The following is an 8,120-nucleotide window of genomic DNA, read 5'->3' on the forward strand; positions in this document are numbered from 1 at the left end:
ACCTGATGAATTCCCACCTGCTATGCTTTAGTTAAAGAAATAAGCACCCTGCCAGAAGAAAATGTGGCACCCAATCCTTATGATCTCATGAAGGCAACAAAACATACTCCACACCAGGCACCCCCAAACTTCGGCCCTCCAGATGTTTTGGCCTACAATTCCCATGATCCCTAGCTAACAGGACCAGTGGTCGGGGAAGATGGGAATTGAAGTCCAAAACATCTGGAGGGCCGAAGTTTGGGGGTGCCTGCTCCACACCATCAGCCTGCATTCAAATGTCCTGCTATAGCAGGATATGGGGAAACTGTGGTCTCCCAGGTGCTGTGCGACTCCAACTCCCATCAGGCCCAGCCAGCACGGCCAGTGGTTAGGGATGATGGCTGTTGGAGTCAAACAACATCTGGAGGGCCAATTCTCCCCACCCCTGCCCTAGAGCGGGAGCCCTCTTCTCACTTTCAAAGCCAGGGGAACTGAACATGTGGAATTTGGGGCTGGAAATCAAAGCACACTTACTATGAAGTAAACTTCCTGACTTTAGTGGGGCTTAAAAAGGTAAAGGGACCCCTGACCATTAGGTCCAGTCATGACCGACTCTGGGGTTGCGGCGCTCATCTCGCATTATTGGCCGAGGGAGCCGGCATACAGCTTCCAGGTCATGTGGCCAGCATGACTAAGCCGCTTCTGGCGAACCAGAGCAGCACATGGAAACGCCGTTTACCTTCCCGCTGTAGCGGTACCTATTTATCTGCTTGCACTTTGACGTGCTTTCGAACTGCTAGGTTGGCAGGAGCTGGGACTGAGCAACGGGAGCTCACCCCGTCGTGGGGATTAGAACTGCCGACCTTCTGATCGGCAAGCCCTAGGCTCAGTGGTTTAACCCACAGCGCCACCTGTGAAGGGCTTACTTCTGAGTAAACATGCTTAGGATCACAATGTGATAGTACTTGCACACCTTGTCTGGATGGAAGATTTTCATATTGCCACACTACATTCTGTTTGTATGACATGTTTGTATGCAATATGTTTCATATTTTCTTTTTTTATATACATTTTCTGTCTATAGTGGACTTACACCTCTGTGGCTTCCAATGCCACACAGTAGACAGGGAACTGTGTCTCATATAGTACTTTCAGTCACATGATGAGCCAGCTTCCATACTGCTGAGAAACAGACGGAACTAGGACCACAGAAATGCTCATCTTTTCACATGCTCAGAGACCCCACATGATGACCAAGTCTCCATGTGACGAGCGCTACCAAGCCCCTATCAAGCAGTCACAACGTGACCAGTGCTTGTTCGAAACCACTGCTTGTGGATGCTTCCCACTCACCAACTTTTGTGGCTGAAATTATCCATGACGTCCAACAGGGCAGAGCGCCACTTGGGAGGCGATGCTCTGAGTTCCTCTCCCTCTAGGCTTCAGGTTGTATATATGTGTAAATGAACCATATATCCTAAAGGCACCACAGATCCCACTGTGCCTTATTGTCCTACAGGAAACACAAACCCTGCGATCTCACATAGCGCAGAGATAGAGGTTAACAATATATTCATATGTTAACTCTTTGCAGAACCCTCTGCTGTTAGCATTCTGAAGTCCCCCAATTAGCATAGCTTCCACCCTTATTTGATGGGGATCCCAGCAAGAAGCAATAATAATAATAATTGTTATGCATTGCTCATCCCTTCCATACATCATCTTTGCATACTGAATAATTCCTCCCTAGAAGAGGACAGCACACCCTCTCGCTGCAGAGTGGAAAATTTCAATTGTGAGGGGTAAGCTTCCAGAAAGTTGAGGGCAAGCAAGGACAGCTGTTAAATAAAGAGCTGCTTACTGTACTGCTTTTGGCTGTACACGAGGCTGGCCCAACTTCTTGCTGAAGCAGAGACATCAAATTAAGCAGAATACTTCCAAAATAGGTGAGAATTGAAAGGCTCTTTCTCTCTCCATTTTTGATACCTGTCTCTAGCAGGCTGTGTTTAGTCTGAGGCTCAGAGCATTTGTGCTTTGGGATTCCTTTTTTTAAAAAAATTAAAATAAAATAAACATACATAGCTCAACCTCAGTTTTGCTGCCCTGTTGTAGCCATGTAAGCAACTTTAAAAAGGGGGGGGGTTATGAATTGAAGCAAGCAAGGGCTAAAGAACCAGCCACAGGATCTGCCCTTAATTCTCCCCTCCTCTCGCAGAGTTAGGATTAGAAAAATCTACCTCACAGGGATGTTGTGAGGAAGAAAAGCGGGAGAACCATGTACACCATTTTGAGTTTCTCTGAGGAAAGGAGGGATGGTAGCTGTAACTAATAATTAGTACTAATTACAGGTAGGTAGCCAGCCGTGTTGGTCTGACGTAGTCGAAACAAAAAAAAAAAATTCCTTCCAGCAGCACCTTAGAGACCAACTAAGTTTGTTATTGGTATGAGCTTTCGTGTGCATGCACACTTCTTCAGTTACCATGCACACAAAAGCTCATACCAATGACAAACTTAGTTGGACTCTAAGGTGCTGCTGGAAGGATTTTTTTAAATAATTAGTATACAAGCAAATACATAAATATTCTTATTATGTTATGTACCTCAGCCAATCAATCATGGGTGTTCACATCACATGAACAACCGGTGTACGAATTATTGAGCTGTACACATGCACAGTTTTTCAGAATGTGCACAATCTATGTAAAGTGTACAGTTTAGGGCAGGCACCTTGGTTTTACTGTTTTCGATGCCTGGTAAAACAAAACGTTTATTTTTGTTTACCCAAGCTTACCCCGGCATGTAATTTTATTGTACACATTTCTTTTCAAAACTGTATCTATATTTTGATCATTTCACTAAATCTACTATTTTCGTTGCCTTTTGAATTATTTTACACCATTTTGTGTAAAGACTTTATTTCTTATTAAGGGGTATATCCAGTTGGCTAATGCAAGCAACTCTTCAGATGTTACAAGTGGAGTCTCCCCACACAACCCGGTCATTCTTAAACACCCTCTGTGTCGAGGACCGCAATCTGCTAAAGCAGCCGTGAACAAGTGTGGCAGGTCACCCTCATGGAGAAATTGACATGGCAACTAATACTTGGATACTTGGACCGAACCTAAAGCTGGATTTTAAAAAATAATAATAATCTGGATGCCTGTATTGCTTTGTCCTCATTTTCTTAGCTGAGTAGATTTGGCAGGTTCAAGTTATTCAGCAAGGGGAAGATGCTTATCACTGATTAATTTCACTATGAATGAATGGGCACTGTGGTGCTTATCTTGTATTCATTGGAGCTGCGCATAGAACTGTCACAAACTGTTCCATGGCCATTTGGCCCTACTATGTACAAAGGTAGGTTCCCCCTCCATCCAATACCCAAGTGTGTATGCCTATTGTCCAAGTGATATACAGTTGGGGATAAGACTTCACATGCTTGATGAAGTGGCTTCTAGTCCATTAAAGCTGGCAATATATCTGTTAGTTGCCAAGATGCAGCAAGACACTCTCTCTCTCTCTCTCTCTCTCTCTCTCTCTCTCTCTCTCTCTCTCTCTCTCTCTCTCTCTCTCTCTCTGTGTGTGTGTGTGTGTGTGAAACATGTAGTGACAGAAAGGCATTCTGATAGAGATCAAGGAAGTATTTTGATGGCAGAGGGTGAGGTCCAATATTAAATTAAAAACTGAATCCAAAAGTGATCCAAATTGTACTGAAATAATTAGAAGCTTAGTGCTCAGGGGTCACCGTCTCTTGTGGCTAACACAATACAGTTACAGCATATTTAAAGCACATGAAAGGCCCCCCACTGCAAGAATCCTGGGAACTCTACTTTGTGAAGTATACAGTGGTACCTCTACTTATGAATTTAATGCGTTCCGAACGCACATTCATAAGTCGAAAAAATGTGTCAGTCGAATCCCATAGGACATGCATTGGGAGAAAACATTCGTAAGTCGAAGCAACCCTATCTAAAAATTTGTAAGTAGAAAAAATCCTATCTAAACAGCATCCAAGATGGCGGACGGAGCTCCATTCGTAAGTAGAAACATTTGTAAGTCGAGTCATTCGTAAGTAGAGGTACCACTGTACTGAGAATCACCATTTGGCTTCTACTTGCCTCAGTCCGCCTCATGGATGTGCTGGCCCTGGTAGGCTCTATGGTGAACTCGCTCGATGGGTCTTGCATCTAGGAGGGAAGCACTTATCAGCTGGAATGCTGATAGAAAGGAAACTTACTGAGTTATAGTTTCCACAGCAATGTAACTCTCACTCCTTTACAATAAGGCCTTTCAAGATACCGTCAAAGCACTGGGGAATGTGACCTCCCTGCTTGGTAAGCAGAGGCTAATGGAAAGCAAACAGGCCCTTTTCTGATGCTTTGTTCAAAGGCATATCGTGAATTGTTATGGTTTTCTTGGGCTTTGATTGGTGTCCTCAGTGGGGTTAGAAATCCATCAAGACTTATCCATGGCCTTAGACAATCCACTTTTTTTCAGCCTGCAGCCATGTCTATAGTATGGTTATAGCTATAATGGGAGAGCTGTAACAATTGCTAAATTAAATGTCCCCCAAACCAATTTACCTACAGAGTTTGTTACCATATTTTAATCAATGGTGCTTGGTTTCATATATATTACATGAATGAAGCAATGCATATCTGGGTATATCATTCCTTCTAAACAGGCAGCCCTGTTTAGGGAAGCTTTTAATGTTTGGTTTCTGTATTTTAATGTTTTGTTGGAAGCCGCCCAGAGTGGCTGGGGGAACCCGGCCAGATGGGCGGGGTATAAATAAATTATTATTATTATTATTATTATTATTATTATTATTATTATTATTATTATTATTATTATTGTAACAGCAAACTCAATTGGAGGGTGAGCAGGTCTGTTGCCCAAAATGGGCCACTGGGGAACCAAAGGGAATTATCAGCATACTTGGTGGAACCCCAAGGTTTGCAGAGTTACATTTTTATGATTTCTTTCACAAGATTTATCTACCGCTTGATTAAACCTCAAAGCAGTTTACAAAAAGAATAAAACAACCATTTAAAACATTCAAAAATAAATAAAACACTAAGCTAAAACCCAAATTAAAGCACATGTTGACATTCTGTATGTCTGGGTAGGCTTCCCAAAACAAAACTGTTTTCAGCAGACACCAAAAACAGTACAGTAAAAGCACTTGTCTGGTGACAATAGGCAGGGAGTTCCAAAGTTTGAGTGCTACCACACTAAAAATAAAGAAAAAAAGATTTCTTACAAATGCAGAATGTATATTATGTGGCACCTATTACAGAGCCAGTTCTGCAGATTGAAGTGTTTGAGGTATTTGAAAAACCCACACCAAATAACACCCAGGACTGAGCATGCTCAGAAATTTTGAGTGACGATTTTGAGTGACAATTGAAAAGGAATAACAGAGCAAGAATTTCTTTAGCTCCTTGCAACTTTTACTGCCATAAGGACCCTTCTTTCCTTTTGAAAGAGTCTAGACCAGGCTTCCCCAAACTTCGGCCCTCCAGATGTTTTGGACTACAATTCCCATTTTCCCCGACCACTGGTCCTGTTAGCTAGGGATCATGGGAGTTGTAGGCCAAAACATCTGGAGGGCCGCAGTTTGGGGATGCCTGGTCTAGACTCTTAATGAAGCAGAAAAGCTTTCTTTGGCTGGTGGCAAGGTTACATCAATTGATAATTATGTAGAGAAATGTTGTGTATATGACTCCCTATTTATCTTTTGTCCTTTGGAAGCTTTTTCTGTGACCTCGTTTTGAAGCCAGAGTGTGACTCTCAAGGTTTTGAGACCTTGGCAGTTGCTACTATGTTTTGAGCCCATTGAGCAGTTGCTTCATAACAGGTTCTGAAAGAGGGGAAAGAGAGAGAGAAAGATTGTGTTTAATATTTATAGATCAGGTAAATTTATTTTGATTGGTCTGGAAACTCCCTTTGGGGGAGAAAAGGCAGGTAACCAAGAGTGGAGGTTAAAATAATAATAATCAATATGGGAAGTTGGTTGCTGATAGATGTGAGGCAAATACTGGAGAAAGCTGAGGTGAAGTTGGATAGCTGAGGCCTGAATATTAAGCTATTCTTCTCTGGTGTGATAACTATTCTTTGCTGGTGAAGAGTAGGAGGACACAGAGCCATCCTGTGTAAAAATCTTACTGGAATAAATAGCTTTTAGCAGCTCTATTATTTTTAGCTGCTCTATTATTAATGTTGCTAATATTGTTTGAGTACTGATTGCTGTATGGATTTGTTAACCATATGACGTTTGCTGTAATTCCGATGTTCAGCTTATTTTTCAGTTGCTGCTTTGTTAATAGTGTCTTATAGATTGTTGCAGCAGGAGAGGGAGACGCCTTGGCTTCTTTGGCAGCCTGGCTCATCTCTGCCTCGACTGCCCTCCTCTCTTGCTTCAGTTCCAGCTCCTGGACTTCTGTCTGCCACAGACTCTCCCTGCTCACTAAGCCCTGTTACCTCTTCAGCTTCCAAACACTTCCTCCTCCCAGGTTTCTCCCTCTGACCACTCATTGCCATCCCACCACCAATCCCCAGGCTCTGAGCCTTTTGTCCCATGGGGGTTCCCCAGCTAGTGCCTCCCCACCATTCTTCTGGGTCCATTCCAGATGACTTGGCCACAAGAAGAGACAGTGGTGGTGCATGGGAACCATCTACCAAGAAGTATATAGGCATCTTATATGCCAGCTGGACCTGTTAACTCAAGAAAATAACAAGAACCTTCCTGGATCAGACCAAAAGCCTATGTAGTCCAATATCCTGTTGCCATAGTAGCAAAGCAGATGCTTCTAGGAAGCCCACAAGAAGATGGGTGCAACACTTGTGTTCCCCAGCAGCTGATATTCAGAGTCGTATTGATATGGGGAAGTAGTAAAACAATCATGATTAGTAGCCATTTCTAGTCTTAACTTCTATGTAGATGATGCATTTATAAAACAAATTATAGATGTTTCAGGGAAGTGAGAATCAGTAGCAATGGGAAATTTCAACTGCCCTGAGAAGTCAGCGATAAAATTCAAAACGACATTGATCGGATGGAAAACAAGAGCCAAAACTAACCTAATGAAATTCGCTAGAGGCAGATGTCATAATTTGCCTTAAATGCATGGTTATAAGATGGAAGATCCAGAACTTGGTCGCAGTACATGAGAGAAATCTAGCTGATCACAAGGTGAACATGAGGCAAGAGTGTGATGCAGCTGAATTAATGTGATTTTAGGCTGTTCTAATGATACCATCATTTACAAGTCATCGGAATTAACAGTTCCATTTTATGTTTGCCCTGTTGCAAACCTAAGGCCTTCTGCGTCCAATTATGGGTGCCACACTTTTAAGAAAGATGAGGAGGAGGGTAATATAAAGATGGTCAGTGGTGTGGGAAACAAGTCTGATGAGGAAAGGTTGGAGAAACTTTGTGGGTTTAGCCTGGAGACAACAAATCAAGACCACAGAAAGGGCATAACACTGGCTAGTCAAATACCTGAAAGTCTGTCATGGATAAGAGGGCAGACTTGTTATTTGCTACCTCAGAGGGCCAGACCAGATGTGATGGTCTCGAGGGCAGATTTTGGTTGAACACCAATAGAAATTTCTTGACTGTAAGGGAGTTTGACAGGGGAACATCTGCCTGGAGTGGAAGTTGCTGGAAGTTTTCCAAGAGGCTCAACAACAGTCATCTCTTGGAGATGCTCTAGCTCTGTAGTTCCTGCATTGAGGAGCGTTTGACTAGACAACCTACCAGGCTCACTCCAACAGGGGCAGAATTTGGTAATCTTTTGCAATATGACGCCCTGTGTGAGGCAAAAATTTGGCAACCCCTTGAATGGACATTCTCAATTTAGTGCCCATTTTGCAGAGGAACTGCCTGCACCACCCTGAATCCAGTGCTGCACTCCCAACTCTGTGTTTCCATTAAAATAATTTGCATTTTCAGCAGAAAATGTTGTGCTTATTGGATGCCCATAGCAGCTCCAGCACAAATTCTCTTTTTCAAAGGTGATGTTGATGTGTGGCAAAAATCAGGACCCTTACCACACAAAGTGGACCTGCACAATTGTAAGCTCCTTTTGGGGCGAGTTATTGGCAATAGTTAAGTCCATGAAACCACATTACATTTC

Source organism: Zootoca vivipara, chromosome 10 (assembly GCF_963506605.1).
Source record: "Zootoca vivipara chromosome 10, rZooViv1.1, whole genome shotgun sequence".
Classification (NCBI taxonomy): Eukaryota; Metazoa; Chordata; class Lepidosauria; order Squamata; family Lacertidae; genus Zootoca; species Zootoca vivipara.